At 54.6% G+C, this 17,940-nt stretch overlaps 20 non-coding genes across 20 annotated transcripts; all 20 read right to left on the bottom strand.

Moving 5' to 3' along the window:
• Positions 1-478: 478 nt before the first annotated feature.
• On the bottom strand, positions 479-594 carry LOC138565682 (U5 spliceosomal RNA). Its single transcript, XR_011301512.1, has one exon. It is a non-coding gene; the product is annotated as a U5 spliceosomal RNA (small nuclear RNA).
• Positions 595-1,370: 776 nt separating this feature from the next.
• Positions 1,371-1,486, bottom strand: LOC138565681 (U5 spliceosomal RNA). The gene has a single exon (XR_011301511.1). It is a non-coding gene; the product is annotated as a U5 spliceosomal RNA (small nuclear RNA).
• Positions 1,487-2,262: 776 nt separating this feature from the next.
• Positions 2,263-2,378, bottom strand: LOC138565680 (U5 spliceosomal RNA). Its single transcript, XR_011301510.1, has one exon. It is a non-coding gene; the product is annotated as a U5 spliceosomal RNA (small nuclear RNA).
• A 770-nt stretch (positions 2,379-3,148) lies between these two features.
• On the bottom strand, positions 3,149-3,264 carry LOC138565679 (U5 spliceosomal RNA). The gene has a single exon (XR_011301509.1). It is a non-coding gene; the product is annotated as a U5 spliceosomal RNA (small nuclear RNA).
• Positions 3,265-4,034: 770 nt separating this feature from the next.
• On the bottom strand, positions 4,035-4,150 carry LOC138565678 (U5 spliceosomal RNA). Its single transcript, XR_011301508.1, has one exon. It is a non-coding gene; the product is annotated as a U5 spliceosomal RNA (small nuclear RNA).
• A 790-nt stretch (positions 4,151-4,940) lies between these two features.
• LOC138565677 (U5 spliceosomal RNA) lies at positions 4,941-5,056 on the bottom strand. Its single transcript, XR_011301507.1, has one exon. It is a non-coding gene; the product is annotated as a U5 spliceosomal RNA (small nuclear RNA).
• A 776-nt stretch (positions 5,057-5,832) lies between these two features.
• LOC138565676 (U5 spliceosomal RNA) lies at positions 5,833-5,948 on the bottom strand. The gene has a single exon (XR_011301506.1). It is a non-coding gene; the product is annotated as a U5 spliceosomal RNA (small nuclear RNA).
• Positions 5,949-6,724: 776 nt separating this feature from the next.
• On the bottom strand, positions 6,725-6,840 carry LOC138565675 (U5 spliceosomal RNA). Its single transcript, XR_011301505.1, has one exon. It is a non-coding gene; the product is annotated as a U5 spliceosomal RNA (small nuclear RNA).
• A 770-nt stretch (positions 6,841-7,610) lies between these two features.
• Positions 7,611-7,726, bottom strand: LOC138565674 (U5 spliceosomal RNA). Its single transcript, XR_011301504.1, has one exon. It is a non-coding gene; the product is annotated as a U5 spliceosomal RNA (small nuclear RNA).
• Positions 7,727-8,496: 770 nt separating this feature from the next.
• Positions 8,497-8,612, bottom strand: LOC138565672 (U5 spliceosomal RNA). The gene has a single exon (XR_011301502.1). It is a non-coding gene; the product is annotated as a U5 spliceosomal RNA (small nuclear RNA).
• Positions 8,613-9,388: 776 nt separating this feature from the next.
• LOC138565671 (U5 spliceosomal RNA) lies at positions 9,389-9,504 on the bottom strand. The gene has a single exon (XR_011301501.1). It is a non-coding gene; the product is annotated as a U5 spliceosomal RNA (small nuclear RNA).
• A 776-nt stretch (positions 9,505-10,280) lies between these two features.
• LOC138565669 (U5 spliceosomal RNA) lies at positions 10,281-10,396 on the bottom strand. Its single transcript, XR_011301500.1, has one exon. It is a non-coding gene; the product is annotated as a U5 spliceosomal RNA (small nuclear RNA).
• Positions 10,397-11,166: 770 nt separating this feature from the next.
• On the bottom strand, positions 11,167-11,282 carry LOC138565668 (U5 spliceosomal RNA). Its single transcript, XR_011301499.1, has one exon. It is a non-coding gene; the product is annotated as a U5 spliceosomal RNA (small nuclear RNA).
• A 790-nt stretch (positions 11,283-12,072) lies between these two features.
• Positions 12,073-12,188, bottom strand: LOC138565667 (U5 spliceosomal RNA). Its single transcript, XR_011301498.1, has one exon. It is a non-coding gene; the product is annotated as a U5 spliceosomal RNA (small nuclear RNA).
• A 776-nt stretch (positions 12,189-12,964) lies between these two features.
• On the bottom strand, positions 12,965-13,080 carry LOC138565666 (U5 spliceosomal RNA). The gene has a single exon (XR_011301497.1). It is a non-coding gene; the product is annotated as a U5 spliceosomal RNA (small nuclear RNA).
• A 776-nt stretch (positions 13,081-13,856) lies between these two features.
• Positions 13,857-13,972, bottom strand: LOC138565665 (U5 spliceosomal RNA). The gene has a single exon (XR_011301496.1). It is a non-coding gene; the product is annotated as a U5 spliceosomal RNA (small nuclear RNA).
• A 776-nt stretch (positions 13,973-14,748) lies between these two features.
• On the bottom strand, positions 14,749-14,864 carry LOC138565664 (U5 spliceosomal RNA). Its single transcript, XR_011301495.1, has one exon. It is a non-coding gene; the product is annotated as a U5 spliceosomal RNA (small nuclear RNA).
• A 776-nt stretch (positions 14,865-15,640) lies between these two features.
• Positions 15,641-15,756, bottom strand: LOC138565663 (U5 spliceosomal RNA). The gene has a single exon (XR_011301494.1). It is a non-coding gene; the product is annotated as a U5 spliceosomal RNA (small nuclear RNA).
• An 805-nt stretch (positions 15,757-16,561) lies between these two features.
• LOC138565662 (U5 spliceosomal RNA) lies at positions 16,562-16,677 on the bottom strand. The gene has a single exon (XR_011301493.1). It is a non-coding gene; the product is annotated as a U5 spliceosomal RNA (small nuclear RNA).
• Positions 16,678-17,453: 776 nt separating this feature from the next.
• On the bottom strand, positions 17,454-17,569 carry LOC138565660 (U5 spliceosomal RNA). The gene has a single exon (XR_011301491.1). It is a non-coding gene; the product is annotated as a U5 spliceosomal RNA (small nuclear RNA).
• Between the last annotated feature and the right edge of the window lie 371 nt (positions 17,570-17,940).

Genomic DNA, 17,940 nt, shown 5'->3' with positions numbered 1-17,940 from the left:
GGTCTAGGGCTTCTGGGAGGCAGGCGTGAGATTTTCTTTTGGGCCCCAGACATGGGGCTCCTCCCCCAGGATGTTGAAGAAGCAGCCCGCTCTCTCCTTTCTCAGGACACAGGGGTCATTTTCCGCCCTCACCCTGTCTTGCACGGGTGCTGGGCCTCCTGGGCTGCCAGCGGGCAAAGGACGGCGTTTGTCAGGCGTTCGTCAGCCGATCGGGGCCCGGGCCCAAACCCCTGCCCACTGGGGCCATATCCTCCTGGATGCTAGCTTGGAGCCAGCCTCTGCTGGCTCACCAGCAGGTGGCGACAGCGGCAAGCATTAGCTAAAGGCTCCCCCCTCTGGCTACCACTGCAAGGCATCAGCCTGGCTGTGCTGCGAGGACCCCTGCAAAGGCTGACTGACAGCTGGGGGGTGCAAGCCAACAGCTGAAAAGCAGGCTTTGCGCTTTCATTTGCTCTGTTTCTTTTTAACCAGCATAGGTAACCCTGCACTTGGCAGGGCTTCAAAAAATTGAGTGAAACTCTTTAATGTTCCTCTCCACGGAAATCTTTAGTAAAAGGCGAAAGATTTATTCGGTTTGAAGAGAAACCAGAGTATGCGCTCTAGTGGCCCCGACTGCGGCCGCAAAAAATGCAACACCTCACTAGCTCAGGGTGACTTAGTGAAGCAGTGCACACGATGACGCTTTTTGAGATGAAGCGAATGGAGAATGCTATCGGGCTCCGAACCCGTGGCAGAATGACTTTATTTGCAAGCAATCCCATCCAAAGTCATGAAACCTGGCAGGGGATTGTGGGTATGCAAATTTCTCCAGACCGCAGGCCATGTGACATTGGCCAAAAGGCAGGCAGAGTCTGCCTTTGCCTGAGGACTCCCCTCGTTTACATAAGGTCTAGGGCTTCTGGGAGGCAGGCGTGAGATTTTCTTTTGGGCCCCAGAGATGGGGCTCCTCCCCCAGGATGTTGAAGAAGCAGCCCGCTCTCTCCTTTCTCAGGACACAGGGATCATTTTCCGCCCTCACCCTGTCTTGCACGGGTGCTGGGCCTCCTGGGCTGCCAGCGGGCAAAGAACGGCGTTTGTCAGGCGTTCGTCAGCCGATCGGGGCCCGGGCCCAAACCCCTGCCCACTGGGGCCATATCCTCCTGGATGCTAGCTTGGAGCCAGCCTCTGCTGGCTCACCAGCAGGTGGCGACAGCAGCAAGCATTAGCTAAAGGCTCCCCCCTCTGGCTACCACTGCAAAGCATCAGCCTGGCTGTGCTGCGAGGACCCCTGCAAAGGCTGACTGACAGCTGGGGGGTGCAAGCCAACAGCTGAAAAGCAGGCTTTGCGCTTTCATTTGCTCTGTTTCTTTTTTTTTTTAACCAGCATAGGTAACCCTGCACTTGGCAGGGCTTCAAAAAATTGAGTGAAACTCTTTAATGTTCCTCTCCACGGAAATCTTTAGTAAAAGGCGAAAGATTTATTCGGTTTGAAGAGAAACCAGAGTATGCGCTCTAGTGGCCCCGACTGCGGCCGCAAAAAATGCAACACCTCACTAGCTCAGGGTGACTTAGTGAAGCAGTGCACACGATGACGCTTTTTGAGATGAAGCGAATGGAGAATGCTATCGGGCTCCGAACCCGTGGCAGAATGACTTTATTTGCAAGCAATCCCATCCAAAGTCATGAAACCTGGCAGGGGATTGTGGGTATGCAAATTTCTCCAGACCGCAGGCCATGTGACATTGGCCAAAAGGCAGGCAGAGTCTGCCTTTGCCTGAGGACTCCCCTCGTTTACATAAGGTCTAGGGCTTCTGGGAGGCAGGCGTGAGATTTTCTTTTGGGCCCCAGAGATGGGGCTCCTCCCCCAGGATGTTGAAAAAGCAGCCCGCTCTCTCCTTTCTCAGGACACAGGGGTCATTTTCCGCCCTCACCCTGTCTTGCACGGGTGCTGGGCCTCCTGGGCTGCCAGCGGGCAAAGAACGGCGTTTGTCAGGCGTTCGTCAGCCGATCGGGGCCCGGGCCCAAACCCCTGCCCACTGGGGCCATATCCTCCTGGATGCTAGCTTGGAGCCAGCCTCTGCTGGCTCACCAGCAGGTGGCGACAGCAGCAAGCATTAGCTAAAGGCTCCCCCCTCTGGCTACCACTGCAAGGCATCAGCCTGGCTGTGCTGCGAGGACCCCTGCAAAGGCTGACTGACAGCTGGGGGGTGCAAGCCAACAGCTGAAAAGCAGGCTTTGCGCTTTCATTTGCTCTGTTTCTTTTTTTTTTTAACCAGCATAGGTAACCCTGCACTTGGCAGGGCTTCAAAAAATTGAGTGAAACTCTTTAATGTTCCTCTCCACGGAAATCTTTAGTAAAAGGCGAAAGATTTATTCGGTTTGAAGAGAAACCAGAGTATGCGCTCTGGTGGCCCCGACTGCGGCCGCAAAAAATGCAACACCTCACTAGCTCAGGGTGACTTAGTGAAGCAGTGCACACGATGACGCTTTTTGAGATGAAGCGAATGGAGAATGCTATCGGGCTCCGAACCCGTGGCAGAATGACTTTATTTGCAAGCAATCCCATCCAAAGTCATGAAACCTGGCAGGGGATTGTGGGTATGCAAATTTCTCCAGACCGCAGGCCATGTGACATTGGCCAAAAGGCAGGCAGAGTCTGCCTTTGCCTGAGGACTCCCCTCGTTTACATAAGGTCTAGGGCTTCTGGGAGGCAGGCGTGAGATTTTCTTTTGGGCCCCAGAGATGGGGCTCCTCCCCCAGGATGTTGAAGAAGCAGCCCGCTCTCTCCTTTCTCAGGACACAGGGGTCATTTTCCGCCCTCACCCTGTCTTGCACGGGTGCTGGGCCTCCTGGGCTGCCAGCGGGCAAAGAACGGCGTTTGTCAGGCGTTCGTCAGCCGATCGGGGCCCGGGCCCAAACCCCTGCCCACTGGGGCCATATCCTCCTGGATGCTAGCTTGCAGCCAGCCTCTGCTGGCTCACCAGCAGGTGGCGACAGCAGCAAGCATTAGCTAAAGGCTCCCCCCTCTGGCTACCACTGCAAGGCATCAGCCTGGCTGTGCTGCGAGGACCCCTGCAAAGGCTGACTGACAGCTGGGGGGTGCAAGCCAACAGCTGAAAAGCAGGCTTTGCGCTTTCATTTGCTCTGTTTCTTTTTAACCAGCATAGGTAACCCTGCACTTGGCAGGGCTTCAAAAAATTGAGTGAAACTCTTTAATGTTCCTCTCCACGGAAATCTTTAGTAAAAGGCGAAAGATTTATTCGGTTTGAAGAGAAACCAGAGTATGCGCTCTAGTGGCCCCGACTGCGGCCGCAAAAAATGCAACACCTCACTAGCTCAGGGTGACTTAGTGAAGCAGTGCACACGATGACGCTTTTTGAGATGAAGCGAATGGAGAATGCTATCGGGCTCCGAACCCGTGGCAGAATGACTTTATTTGCAAGCAATCCCATCCAAAGTCATGAAACCTGGCAGGGGATTGTGGGTATGCAAATTTCTCCAGACCGCAGGCCATGTGACATTGGCCAAAAGGCAGGCAGAGTCTGCCTTTGCCTGAGGACTCCCCTCGTTTACATAAGGTCTAGGGCTTCTGGGAGGCAGGCGTGAGATTTTCTTTTGGGCCCCAGAGATGGGGCTCCTCCCCCAGGATGTTGAAGAAGCAGCCCGCTCTCTCCTTTCTCAGGACACAGGGGTCATTTTCCGCCCTCACCCTGTCTTGCACGGGTGCTGGGCCTCCTGGGCTGCCAGCGGGCAAAGGACGGCGTTTGTCAGGCGTTCGTCAGCCGATCGGGGCCCGGGCCCAAACCCCTGCCCACTGGGGCCATATCCTCCTGGATGCTAGCTTGGAGCCAGCCTCTGCTGGCTCACCAGCAGGTGGCGACAGCGGCAAGCATTAGCTAAAGGCTCCCCCCTCTGGCTACCACTGCAAGGCATCAGCCTGGCTGTGCTGCGAGGACCCCTGCAAAGGCTGACTGACAGCTGGGGGGTGCAAGCCAACAGCTGAAAAGCAGGCTTTGCGCTTTCATTTGCTCTGTTTCTTTTTAACCAGCATAGGTAACCCTGCACTTGGCAGGGCTTCAAAAAATTGAGTGAAACTCTTTAATGTTCCTCTCCACGGAAATCTTTAGTAAAAGGCGAAAGATTTATTCGGTTTGAAGAGAAACCAGAGTATGCGCTCTAGTGGCCCCGACTGCGGCCGCAAAAAATGCAACACCTCACTAGCTCAGGGTGACTTAGTGAAGCAGTGCACACGATGACGCTTTTTGAGATGAAGCGAATGGAGAATGCTATCGGGCTCCGAACCCGTGGCAGAATGACTTTATTTGCAAGCAATCCCATCCAAAGTCATGAAACCTGGCAGGGGATTGTGGGTATGCAAATTTCTCCAGACCGCAGGCCATGTGACATTGGCCAAAAGGCAGGCAGAGTCTGCCTTTGCCTGAGGACTCCCCTCGTTTACATAAGGTCTAGGGCTTCTGGGAGGCAGGCGTGAGATTTTCTTTTGGGCCCCAGAGATGGGGCTCCTCCCCCAGGATGTTGAAAAAGCAGCCCGCTCTCTCCTTTCTCAGGACACAGGGGTCATTTTCCGCCCTCACCCTGTCTTGCACGGGTGCTGGGCCTCCTGGGCTGCCAGGTTCTTTTGCCCGCCGGGCAAAGGACGGCGTTTGTCAGGCGTTCGTCAACCGATCGGGGCCCGGGCCCAAACCCCTGCCCACTGGGGCCATATCCTCCTGGATGCTAGCTTGCAGCCAGCCTCTGCTGGCTCACCAGCAGGTGGCGACAGCAGCAAGCATTAGCTAAAGGCTCCCCCCTCTGGCTACCACTGCAAGGCATCAGCCTGGCTGTGCTGCGAGGACCCCTGCAAAGGCTGACTGACAGCTGGGGGGTGCAAGCCAACAGCTGAAAAGCAGGCTTTGCGCTTTCATTTGCTCTGTTTCTTTTTTTTTTTAACCAGCATAGGTAACCCTGCACTTGGCAGGGCTTCAAAAAATTGAGTGAAACTCTTTAATGTTCCTCTCCACGGAAATCTTTAGTAAAAGGCGAAAGATTTATTCGGTTTGAAGAGAAACCAGAGTATGCGCTCTAGTGGCCCCGACTGCGGCCGCAAAAAATGCAACACCTCACTAGCTCAGGGTGACTTAGTGAAGCAGTGCACACGATGACGCTTTTTGAGATGAAGCGAATGGAGAATGCTATCGGGCTCCGAACCCGTGGCAGAATGACTTTATTTGCAAGCAATCCCATCCAAAGTCATGAAACCTGGCAGGGGATTGTGGGTATGCAAATTTCTCCAGACCGCAGGCCATGTGACATTGGCCAAAAGGTAGGCAGAGTCTGCCTTTGCCTGAGGACTCCCCTCGTTTACATAAGGTCTAGGGCTTCTGGGAGGCAGGCGTGAGATTTTCTTTTGGGCCCCAGAGATGGGGCTCCTCCCCCAGGATGTTGAAGAAGCAGCCCGCTCTCTCCTTTCTCAGGACACAGGGATCATTTTCCGCCCTCACCCTGTCTTGCACGGGTGCTGGGCCTCCTGGGCTGCCAGCGGGCAAAGAACGGCGTTTGTCAGGTGTTCGTCAGCCGATCGGGGCCCGGGCCCAAACCCCTGCCCACTGGGGCCATATCCTCCTGGATGCTAGCTTGGAGCCAGCCTCTGCTGGCTCACCAGCAGGTGGCGACAGCAGCAAGCATTAGCTAAAGGCTCCCCCCTCTGGCTACCACTGCAAGGCATCAGCCTGGCTGTGCTGCGAGGACCCCTGCAAAGGCTGACTGACAGCTGGGGGGTGCAAGCCAACAGCTGAAAAGCAGGCTTTGCGCTTTCATTTGCTCTGTTTCTTTTTTTTTTTAACCAGCATAGGTAACCCTGCACTTGGCAGGGCTTCAAAAAATTGAGTGAAACTCTTTAATGTTCCTCTCCACGGAAATCTTTAGTAAAAGGCGAAAGATTTATTCGGTTTGAAGAGAAACCAGAGTATGCACTCTAGTGGCCCCGACTGCGGCCGCAAAAAATGCAACACCTCACTAGCTCAGGGTGACTTAGTGAAGCAGTGCACACGATGACGCTTTTTGAGATGAAGCGAATGGAGAATGCTATCGGGCTCCGAACCCGTGGCAGAATGACTTTATTTGCAAGCAATCCCATCCAAAGTCATGAAACCTGGCAGGGGATTGTGGGTATGCAAATTTCTCCAGACCGCAGGCCATGTGACATTGGCCAAAAGGCAGGCAGAGTCTGCCTTTGCCTGAGGACTCCCCTCGTTTACATAAGGTCTAGGGCTTCTGGGAGGCAGGCGTGAGATTTTCTTTTGGGCCCCAGAGATGGGGCTCCTCCCCCAGGATGTTGAAGAAGCAGCCCGCTCTCTCCTTTCTCAGGACACAGGGGTCATTTTCCGCCCTCACCCTGTCTTGCACGGGTGCTGGGCCTCCTGGGCTGCCAGCGGGCAAAGAACGGCGTTTGTCAGGCGTTCGTCAGCCGATCGGGGCCCGGGCCCAAACCCCTGCCCACTGGGGCCATATCCTCCTGGATGCTAGCTTGGAGCCAGCCTCTGCTGGCTCACCAGCAGGTGGCGACAGCAGCAAGCATTAGCTAAAGGCTCCCCCCTCTGGCTACCACTGCAAGGCATCAGCCTGGCTGTGCTGCGAGGACCCCTGCAAAGGCTGACTGACAGCTGGGGGGTGCAAGCCAACAGCTGAAAAGCAGGCTTTGCGCTTTCATTTGCTCTGTTTCTTTTTTTTTTTAACCAGCATAGGTAACCCTGCACTTGGCAGGGCTTCAAAAAATTGAGTGAAACTCTTTAATGTTCCTCTCCACGGAAATCTTTAGTAAAAGGCGAAAGATTTATTCGGTTTGAAGAGAAACCAGAGTATGCGCTCTGGTGGCCCCGACTGCGGCCGCAAAAAATGCAACACCTCACTAGCTCAGGGTGACTTAGTGAAGCAGTGCACACGATGACGCTTTTTGAGATGAAGCGAATGGAGAATGCTATCGGGCTCCGAACCCGTGGCAGAATGACTTTATTTGCAAGCAATCCCATCCAAAGTCATGAAACCTGGCAGGGGATTGTGGGTATGCAAATTTCTCCAGACCGCAGGCCATGTGACATTGGCCAAAAGGCAGGCAGAGTCTGCCTTTGCCTGAGGACTCCCCTCGTTTACATAAGGTCTAGGGCTTCTGGGAGGCAGGCGTGAGATTTTCTTTTGGGCCCCAGAGATGGGGCTCCTCCCCCAGGATGTTGAAGAAGCAGCCCGCTCTCTCCTTTCTCAGGACACAGGGGTCATTTTCCGCCCTCACCCTGTCTTGCACGGGTGCTGGGCCTCCTGGGCTGCCAGCGGGCAAAGAACGGCGTTTGTCAGGCGTTCGTCAGCCGATCGGGGCCCGGGCCCAAACCCCTGCCCACTGGGGCCATATCCTCCTGGATGCTAGCTTGCAGCCAGCCTCTGCTGGCTCACCAGCAGGTGGCGACAGCAGCAAGCATTAGCTAAAGGCTCCCCCCTCTGGCTACCACTGCAAGGCATCAGCCTGGCTGTGCTGCGAGGACCCCTGCAAAGGCTGACTGACAGCTGGGGGGTGCAAGCCAACAGCTGAAAAGCAGGCTTTGCGCTTTCATTTGCTCTGTTTCTTTTTAACCAGCATAGGTAACCCTGCACTTGGCAGGGCTTCAAAAAATTGAGTGAAACTCTTTAATGTTCCTCTCCACGGAAATCTTTAGTAAAAGGCGAAAGATTTATTCGGTTTGAAGAGAAACCAGAGTATGCGCTCTAGTGGCCCCGACTGCGGCCGCAAAAAATGCAACACCTCACTAGCTCAGGGTGACTTAGTGAAGCAGTGCACACGATGACGCTTTTTGAGATGAAGCGAATGGAGAATGCTATCGGGCTCCGAACCCGTGGCAGAATGACTTTATTTGCAAGCAATCCCATCCAAAGTCATGAAACCTGGCAGGGGATTGTGGGTATGCAAATTTCTCCAGACCGCAGGCCATGTGACATTGGCCAAAAGGCAGGCAGAGTCTGCCTTTGCCTGAGGACTCCCCTCGTTTACATAAGGTCTAGGGCTTCTGGGAGGCAGGCGTGAGATTTTCTTTTGGGCCCCAGAGATGGGGCTCCTCCCCCAGGATGTTGAAGAAGCAGCCCGCTCTCTCCTTTCTCAGGACACAGGGGTCATTTTCCGCCCTCACCCTGTCTTGCACGGGTGCTGGGCCTCCTGGGCTGCCAGCGGGCAAAGGACGGCGTTTGTCAGGCGTTCGTCAGCCGATCGGGGCCCGGGCCCAAACCCCTGCCCACTGGGGCCATATCCTCCTGGATGCTAGCTTGGAGCCAGCCTCTGCTGGCTCACCAGCAGGTGGCGACAGCGGCAAGCATTAGCTAAAGGCTCCCCCCTCTGGCTACCACTGCAAGGCATCAGCCTGGCTGTGCTGCGAGGACCCCTGCAAAGGCTGACTGACAGCTGGGGGGTGCAAGCCAACAGCTGAAAAGCAGGCTTTGCGCTTTCATTTGCTCTGTTTCTTTTTAACCAGCATAGGTAACCCTGCACTTGGCAGGGCTTCAAAAAATTGAGTGAAACTCTTTAATGTTCCTCTCCACGGAAATCTTTAGTAAAAGGCGAAAGATTTATTCGGTTTGAAGAGAAACCAGAGTATGCGCTCTAGTGGCCCCGACTGCGGCCGCAAAAAATGCAACACCTCACTAGCTCAGGGTGACTTAGTGAAGCAGTGCACACGATGACGCTTTTTGAGATGAAGCGAATGGAGAATGCTATCGGGCTCCGAACCCGTGGCAGAATGACTTTATTTGCAAGCAATCCCATCCAAAGTCATGAAACCTGGCAGGGGATTGTGGGTATGCAAATTTCTCCAGACCGCAGGCCATGTGACATTGGCCAAAAGGTAGGCAGAGTCTGCCTTTGCCTGAGGACTCCCCTCGTTTACATAAGGTCTAGGGCTTCTGGGAGGCAGGCGTGAGATTTTCTTTTGGGCCCCAGAGATGGGGCTCCTCCCCCAGGATGTTGAAGAAGCAGCCCGCTCTCTCCTTTCTCAGGACACAGGGATCATTTTCCGCCCTCACCCTGTCTTGCACGGGTGCTGGGCCTCCTGGGCTGCCAGCGGGCAAAGAACGGCGTTTGTCAGGCGTTCGTCAGCCGATCGGGGCCCGGGCCCAAACCCCTGCCCACTGGGGCCATATCCTCCTGGATGCTAGCTTGGAGCCAGCCTCTGCTGGCTCACCAGCAGGTGGCGACAGCAGCAAGCATTAGCTAAAGGCTCCCCCCTCTGGCTACCACTGCAAGGCATCAGCCTGGCTGTGCTGCGAGGACCCCTGCAAAGGCTGACTGACAGCTGGGGGGTGCAAGCCAACAGCTGAAAAGCAGGCTTTGCGCTTTCATTTGCTCTGTTTCTTTTTTTTTTTAACCAGCATAGGTAACCCTGCACTTGGCAGGGCTTCAAAAAATTGAGTGAAACTCTTTAATGTTCCTCTCCACGGAAATCTTTAGTAAAAGGCGAAAGATTTATTCGGTTTGAAGAGAAACCAGAGTATGCACTCTAGTGGCCCCGACTGCGGCCGCAAAAAATGCAACACCTCACTAGCTCAGGGTGACTTAGTGAAGCAGTGCACACGATGACGCTTTTTGAGATGAAGCGAATGGAGAATGCTATCGGGCTCCGAACCCGTGGCAGAATGACTTTATTTGCAAGCAATCCCATCCAAAGTCATGAAACCTGGCAGGGGATTGTGGGTATGCAAATTTCTCCAGACCGCAGGCCATGTGACATTGGCCAAAAGGCAGGCAGAGTCTGCCTTTGCCTGAGGACTCCCCTCGTTTACATAAGGTCTAGGGCTTCTGGGAGGCAGGCGTGAGATTTTCTTTTGGGCCCCAGAGATGGGGCTCCTCCCCCAGGATGTTGAAGAAGCAGCCCGCTCTCTCCTTTCTCAGGACACAGGGGTCATTTTCCGCCCTCACCCTGTCTTGCACGGGTGCTGGGCCTCCTGGGCTGCCAGCGGGCAAAGAACGGCGTTTGTCAGGCGTTCGTCAGCCGATCGGGGCCCGGGCCCAAACCCCTGCCCACTGGGGCCATATCCTCCTGGATGCTAGCTTGGAGCCAGCCTCTGCTGGCTCACCAGCAGGTGGCGACAGCAGCAAGCATTAGCTAAAGGCTCCCCCCTCTGGCTACCACTGCAAGGCATCAGCCTGGCTGTGCTGCGAGGACCCCTGCAAAGGCTGACTGACAGCTGGGGGGTGCAAGCCAACAGCTGAAAAGCAGGCTTTGCGCTTTCATTTGCTCTGTTTCTTTTTTTTTTTAACCAGCATAGGTAACCCTGCACTTGGCAGGGCTTCAAAAAATTGAGTGAAACTCTTTAATGTTCCTCTCCACGGAAATCTTTAGTAAAAGGCGAAAGATTTATTCGGTTTGAAGAGAAACCAGAGTATGCGCTCTGGTGGCCCCGACTGCGGCCGCAAAAAATGCAACACCTCACTAGCTCAGGGTGACTTAGTGAAGCAGTGCACACGATGACGCTTTTTGAGATGAAGCGAATGGAGAATGCTATCGGGCTCCGAACCCGTGGCAGAATGACTTTATTTGCAAGCAATCCCATCCAAAGTCATGAAACCTGGCAGGGGATTGTGGGTATGCAAATTTCTCCAGACCGCAGGCCATGTGACATTGGCCAAAAGGCAGGCAGAGTCTGCCTTTGCCTGAGGACTCCCCTCGTTTACATAAGGTCTAGGGCTTCTGGGAGGCAGGCGTGAGATTTTCTTTTGGGCCCCAGAGATGGGGCTCCTCCCCCAGGATGTTGAAGAAGCAGCCCGCTCTCTCCTTTCTCAGGACACAGGGGTCATTTTCCGCCCTCACCCTGTCTTGCACGGGTGCTGGGCCTCCTGGGCTGCCAGCGGGCAAAGGACGGCGTTTGTCAGGCGTTCGTCAGCCGATCGGGGCCCGGGCCCAAACCCCTGCCCACTGGGGCCATATCCTCCTGGATGCTAGCTTGCAGCCAGCCTCTGCTGGCTCACCAGCAGGTGGCGACAGCGGCAAGCATTAGCTAAAGGCTCCCCCCTCTGGCTACCACTGCAAGGCATCAGCCTGGCTGTGCTGCGAGGACCCCTGCAAAGGCTGACTGACAGCTGGGGGGTGCAAGCCAACAGCTGAAAAGCAGGCTTTGCGCTTTCATTTGCTCTGTTTCTTTTTAACCAGCATAGGTAACCCTGCACTTGGCAGGGCTTCAAAAAATTGAGTGAAACTCTTTAATGTTCCTCTCCACGGAAATCTTTAGTAAAAGGCGAAAGATTTATTCGGTTTGAAGAGAAACCAGAGTATGCGCTCTAGTGGCCCCGACTGCGGCCGCAAAAAATGCAACACCTCACTAGCTCAGGGTGACTTAGTGAAGCAGTGCACACGATGACGCTTTTTGAGATGAAGCGAATGGAGAATGCTATCGGGCTCCGAACCCGTGGCAGAATGACTTTATTTGCAAGCAATCCCATCCAAAGTCATGAAACCTGGCAGGGGATTGTGGGTATGCAAATTTCTCCAGACCGCAGGCCATGTGACATTGGCCAAAAGGCAGGCAGAGTCTGCCTTTGCCTGAGGACTCCCCTCGTTTACATAAGGTCTAGGGCTTCTGGGAGGCAGGCGTGAGATTTTCTTTTGGGCCCCAGAGATGGGGCTCCTCCCCCAGGATGTTGAAAAAGCAGCCCGCTCTCTCCTTTCTCAGGACACAGGGGTCATTTTCCGCCCTCACCCTGTCTTGCACGGGTGCTGGGCCTCCTGGGCTGCCAGGTTCTTTTGCCCGCCGGGCAAAGGACGGCGTTTGTCAGGCGTTCGTCAACCGATCGGGGCCCGGGCCCAAACCCCTGCCCACTGGGGCCATATCCTCCTGGATGCTAGCTTGCAGCCAGCCTCTGCTGGCTCACCAGCAGGTGGCGACAGCAGCAAGCATTAGCTAAAGGCTCCCCCCTCTGGCTACCACTGCAAGGCATCAGCCTGGCTGTGCTGCGAGGACCCCTGCAAAGGCTGACTGACAGCTGGGGGGTGCAAGCCAACAGCTGAAAAGCAGGCTTTGCGCTTTCATTTGCTCTGTTTCTTTTTTTTTTTAACCAGCATAGGTAACCCTGCACTTGGCAGGGCTTCAAAAAATTGAGTGAAACTCTTTAATGTTCCTCTCCACGGAAATCTTTAGTAAAAGGCGAAAGATTTATTCGGTTTGAAGAGAAACCAGAGTATGCGCTCTAGTGGCCCCGACTGCGGCCGCAAAAAATGCAACACCTCACTAGCTCAGGGTGACTTAGTGAAGCAGTGCACACGATGACGCTTTTTGAGATGAAGCGAATGGAGAATGCTATCGGGCTCCGAACCCGTGGCAGAATGACTTTATTTGCAAGCAATCCCATCCAAAGTCATGAAACCTGGCAGGGGATTGTGGGTATGCAAATTTCTCCAGACTGCAGGCCATGTGACATTGGCCAAAAGGTAGGCAGAGTCTGCCTTTGCCTGAGGACTCCCCTCGTTTACATAAGGTCTAGGGCTTCTGGGAGGCAGGCGTGAGATTTTCTTTTGGGCCCCAGAGATGGGGCTCCTCCCCCAGGATGTTGAAGAAGCAGCCCGCTCTCTCCTTTCTCAGGACACAGGGATCATTTTCCGCCCTCACCCTGTCTTGCACGGGTGCTGGGCCTCCTGGGCTGCCAGCGGGCAAAGAACGGCGTTTGTCAGGCGTTCGTCAGCCGATCGGGGCCCGGGCCCAAACCCCTGCCCACTGGGGCCATATCCTCCTGGATGCTAGCTTGGAGCCAGCCTCTGCTGGCTCACCAGCAGGTGGCGACAGCAGCAAGCATTAGCTAAAGGCTCCCCCCTCTGGCTACCACTGCAAGGCATCAGCCTGGCTGTGCTGCGAGGACCCCTGCAAAGGCTGACTGACAGCTGGGGGGTGCAAGCCAACAGCTGAAAAGCAGGCTTTGCGCTTTCATTTGCTCTGTTTCTTTTTTTTTTTAACCAGCATAGGTAACCCTGCACTTGGCAGGGCTTCAAAAAATTGAGTGAAACTCTTTAATGTTCCTCTCCACGGAAATCTTTAGTAAAAGGCGAAAGATTTATTCGGTTTGAAGAGAAACCAGAGTATGCACTCTAGTGGCCCCGACTGCGGCCGCAAAAAATGCAACACCTCACTAGCTCAGGGTGACTTAGTGAAGCAGTGCACACGATGACGCTTTTTGAGATGAAGCGAATGGAGAATGCTATCGGGCTCCGAACCCGTGGCAGAATGACTTTATTTGCAAGCAATCCCATCCAAAGTCATGAAACCTGGCAGGGGATTGTGGGTATGCAAATTTCTCCAGACCGCAGGCCATGTGACATTGGCCAAAAGGCAGGCAGAGTCTGCCTTTGCCTGAGGACTCCCCTCGTTTACATAAGGTCTAGGGCTTCTGGGAGGCAGGCGTGAGATTTTCTTTTGGGCCCCAGAGATGGGGCTCCTCCCCCAGGATGTTGAAGAAGCAGCCCGCTCTCTCCTTTCTCAGGACACAGGGGTCATTTTCCGCCCTCACCCTGTCTTGCACGGGTGCTGGGCCTCCTGGGCTGCCAGCGGGCAAAGAACGGCGTTTGTCAGGCGTTCGTCAGCCGATCGGGGCCCGGGCCCAAACCCCTGCCCACTGGGGCCATATCCTCCTGGATGCTAGCTTGGAGCCAGCCTCTGCTGGCTCACCAGCAGGTGGCGACAGCAGCAAGCATTAGCTAAAGGCTCCCCCCTCTGGCTACCACTGCAAGGCATCAGCCTGGCTGTGCTGCGAGGACCCCTGCAAAGGCTGACTGACAGCTGGGGGGTGCAAGCCAACAGCTGAAAAGCAGGCTTTGCGCTTTCATTTGCTCTGTTTCTTTTTTTTTTTAACCAGCATAGGTAACCCTGCACTTGGCAGGGCTTCAAAAAATTGAGTGAAACTCTTTAATGTTCCTCTCCACGGAAATCTTTAGTAAAAGGCGAAAGATTTATTCGGTTTGAAGAGAAACCAGAGTATGCGCTCTGGTGGCCCCGACTGCGGCCGCAAAAAATGCAACACCTCACTAGCTCAGGGTGACTTAGTGAAGCAGTGCACACGATGACGCTTTTTGAGATGAAGCGAATGGAGAATGCTATCGGGCTCCGAACCCGTGGCAGAATGACTTTATTTGCAAGCAATCCCATCCAAAGTCATGAAACCTGGCAGGGGATTGTGGGTATGCAAATTTCTCCAGACCGCAGGCCATGTGACATTGGCCAAAAGGCAGGCAGAGTCTGCCTTTGCCTGAGGACTCCCCTCGTTTACATAAGGTCTAGGGCTTCTGGGAGGCAGGCGTGAGATTTTCTTTTGGGCCCCAGAGATGGGGCTCCTCCCCCAGGATGTTGAAGAAGCAGCCCGCTCTCTCCTTTCTCAGGACACAGGGGTCATTTTCCGCCCTCACCCTGTCTTGCACGGGTGCTGGGCCTCCTGGGCTGCCAGCGGGCAAAGAACGGCGTTTGTCAGGCGTTCGTCAGCCGATCGGGGCCCGGGCCCAAACCCCTGCCCACTGGGGCCATATCCTCCTGGATGCTAGCTTGCAGCCAGCCTCTGCTGGCTCACCAGCAGGTGGCGACAGCAGCAAGCATTAGCTAAAGGCTCCCCCCTCTGGCTACCACTGCAAGGCATCAGCCTGGCTGTGCTGCGAGGACCCCTGCAAAGGCTGACTGACAGCTGGGGGGTGCAAGCCAACAGCTGAAAAGCAGGCTTTGCGCTTTCATTTGCTCTGTTTCTTTTTTTTTTTAACCAGCATAGGTAACCCTGCACTTGGCAGGGCTTCAAAAAATTGAGTGAAACTCTTTAATGTTCCTCTCCACGGAAATCTTTAGTAAAAGGCGAAAGATTTATTCGGTTTGAAGAGAAACCAGAGTATGCGCTCTAGTGGCCCCGACTGCGGCCGCAAAAAATGCAACACCTCACTAGCTCAGGGTGACTTAGTGAAGCAGTGCACACGATGACGCTTTTTGAGATGAAGCGAATGGAGAATGCTATCGGGCTCCGAACCCGTGGCAGAATGACTTTATTTGCAAGCAATCCCATCCAAAGTCATGAAACCTGGCAGGGGATTGTGGGTATGCAAATTTCTCCAGACCGCAGGCCATGTGACATTGGCCAAAAGGTAGGCAGAGTCTGCCTTTGCCTGAGGACTCCCCTCGTTTACATAAGGTCTAGGGCTTCTGGGAGGCAGGCGTGAGATTTTCTTTTGGGCCCCAGAGATGGGGCTCCTCCCCCAGGATGTTGAAGAAGCAGCCCGCTCTCTCCTTTCTCAGGACACAGGGATCATTTTCCGCCCTCACCCTGTCTTGCACGGGTGCTGGGCCTCCTGGGCTGCCAGCGGGCAAAGAACGGCGTTTGTCAGGCGTTCGTCAGCCGATCGGGGCCCGGGCCCAAACCCCTGCCCACTGGGGCCATATCCTCCTGGATGCTAGCTTGGAGCCAGCCTCTGCTGGCTCACCAGCAGGTGGCGACAGCAGCAAGCATTAGCTAAAGGCTCCCCCCTCTGGCTACCACTGCAAGGCATCAGCCTGGCTGTGCTGCGAGGACCCCTGCAAAGGCTGACTGACAGCTGGGGGGTGCAAGCCAACAGCTGAAAAGCAGGCTTTGCGCTTTCATTTGCTCTGTTTCTTTTTTTTTTTAACCAGCATAGGTAACCCTGCACTTGGCAGGGCTTCAAAAAATTGAGTGAAACTCTTTAATGTTCCTCTCCACGGAAATCTTTAGTAAAAGGCGAAAGATTTATTCGGTTTGAAGAGAAACCAGAGTATGCGCTCTGGTGGCCCCGACTGCGGCCGCAAAAAATGCAACACCTCACTAGCTCAGGGTGACTTAGTGAAGCAGTGCACACGATGACGCTTTTTGAGATGAAGCGAATGGAGAATGCTATCGGGCTCCGAACCCGTGGCAGAATGACTTTATTTGCAAGCAATCCCATCCAAAGTCATGAAACCTGGCAGGGGATTGTGGGTATGCAAATTTCTCCAGACCGCAGGCCATGTGACATTGGCCAAAAGGCAGGCAGAGTCTGCCTTTGCCTGAGGACTCCCCTCGTTTACATAAGGTCTAGGGCTTCTGGGAGGCAGGCGTGAGATTTTCTTTTGGGCCCCAGAGATGGGGCTCCTCCCCCAGGATGTTGAAAAAGCAGCCCGCTCTCTCCTTTCTCAGGACACAGGGGTCATTTTCCGCCCTCACCCTGTCTTGCACGGGTGCTGGGCCTCCTGGGCTGCCAGGTTCTTTTGCCCGCCAGGGCAAAGCCCGCCGGGCAAAGGACGGCGTTTGTCAGGCGTTCGTCAGCCGATCGGGGCCCGGGCCCAAACCCCTGCCCACTGGGGCCATATCCTCCTGGATGCTAGCTTGGAGCCAGCCTCTGCTGGCTCACCAGCAGGTGGCAACAGCAGCAAGCATTAGCTAAAGGCTCCCCCCTCTGGCTACCACTGCAAGGCATCAGCCTGGCTGTGCTGCGAGGACCCCTGCAAAGGCTGACTGACAGCTGGGGGGTGCAAGCCAACAGCTGAAAAGCAGGCTTTGCGCTTTTATTTGCTCTGTTTCTTTTTTTTTTTAACCAGCATAGGTAACCCTGCACTTGGCAGGGCTTCAAAAAATTGAGTGAAACTCTTTAATGTTCCTCTCCACGGAAATCTTTAGTAAAAGGCGAAAGATTTATTCGGTTTGAAGAGAAACCAGAGTATGCGCTCTAGTGGCCCCGACTGCGGCCGCAAAAAATGCAACACCTCACTAGCTCAGGGTGACTTAGTGAAGCAGTGCACACGATGACGCTTTTTGAGATGAAGCGAATGGAGAATGCTATCGGGCTCCGAACCCGTGGCAGAATGACTTTATTTGCAAGCAATCCCATCCAAAGTCATGAAACCTGGCAGGGGATTGTGGGTATGCAAATTTCTCCAGACCGCAGGCCATGTGACATTGGCCAAAAGGCAGGCAGAGTCTGCCTTTGCCTGAGGACTCCCCTCGTTTACATAAGGTCTAGGGCTTCTGGGAGGCAGGCGTGAGATTTTCTTTTGGGCCCCAGAGATGGGGCTCCTCCCCCAGGATGTTGAAGAAGCAGCCCGCTCTCTCCTTTCTCAGGACACAGGGATCATTTTCCGCCCTCACCCTGTCTTGCACGGGTGCTGGGCCTCCTGGGCTGCCAGCGGGCAAAGAACGGCGTTTGTCAGGCGTTCGTCAGCCGATCGGGGCCCGGGCCCAAACCCCTGCCCACTGGGGCCATATCCTCCTGGATGCTAGCTTGGAGCCAGCCTCTGCTGGCTCACCAGCAGGTGGCGACAGCAGCAAGCATTAGCTAAAGGCTCCCCCCTCTGGCTACCACTGCAAAGCATCAGCCTGGCTGTGCTGCGAGGACCCCTGCAAAGGCTGACTGACAGCTGGGGGGTGCAAGCCAACAGCTGAAAAGCAGGCTTTGCGCTTTCATTTGCTCTGTTTCTTTTTTTTTTTAACCAGCATAGGTAACCCTGCACTTGGCAGGGCTTCAAAAAATTGAGTGAAACTCTTTAATGTTCCTCTCCACGGAAATCTTTAGTAAAAGGCGAAAGATTTATTCGGTTTGAAGAGAAACCAGAGTATGCGCTCTAGTGGCCCCGACTGCGGCCGCAAAAAATGCAACACCTCACTAGCTCAGGGTGACTTAGTGAAGCAGTGCACACGATGACGCTTTTTGAGATGAAGCGAATGGAGAATGCTATCGGGCTCCGAACCCGTGGCAGAATGACTTTATTTGCAAGCAATCCCATCCAAAGTCATGAAACCTGGCAGGGGATTGTGGGTATGCAAATTTCTCCAGACCGCAGGCCATGTGACATTGGCCAAAAGGCAGGCAGAGTCTGCCTTTGCCTGAGGACTCCCCTCGTTTACATAAGGTCTAGGGCTTCTGGGAGGCAGGCGTGAGATTTTCTTTTGGGCCCCAGAGATGGGGCTCCTCCCCCAGGATGTTGAAA

Source organism: Ambystoma mexicanum, chromosome 1q, assembly GCF_040938575.1.
Source record: "Ambystoma mexicanum isolate Mex_15411 chromosome 1q, UKY_AmexF1_1, whole genome shotgun sequence".
Classification (NCBI taxonomy): domain Eukaryota; kingdom Metazoa; phylum Chordata; class Amphibia; order Caudata; family Ambystomatidae; genus Ambystoma; species Ambystoma mexicanum.
Note: the sequence above shows the minus strand (reverse complement) of the source record. Positions and strands in the feature narration are given on the sequence as shown.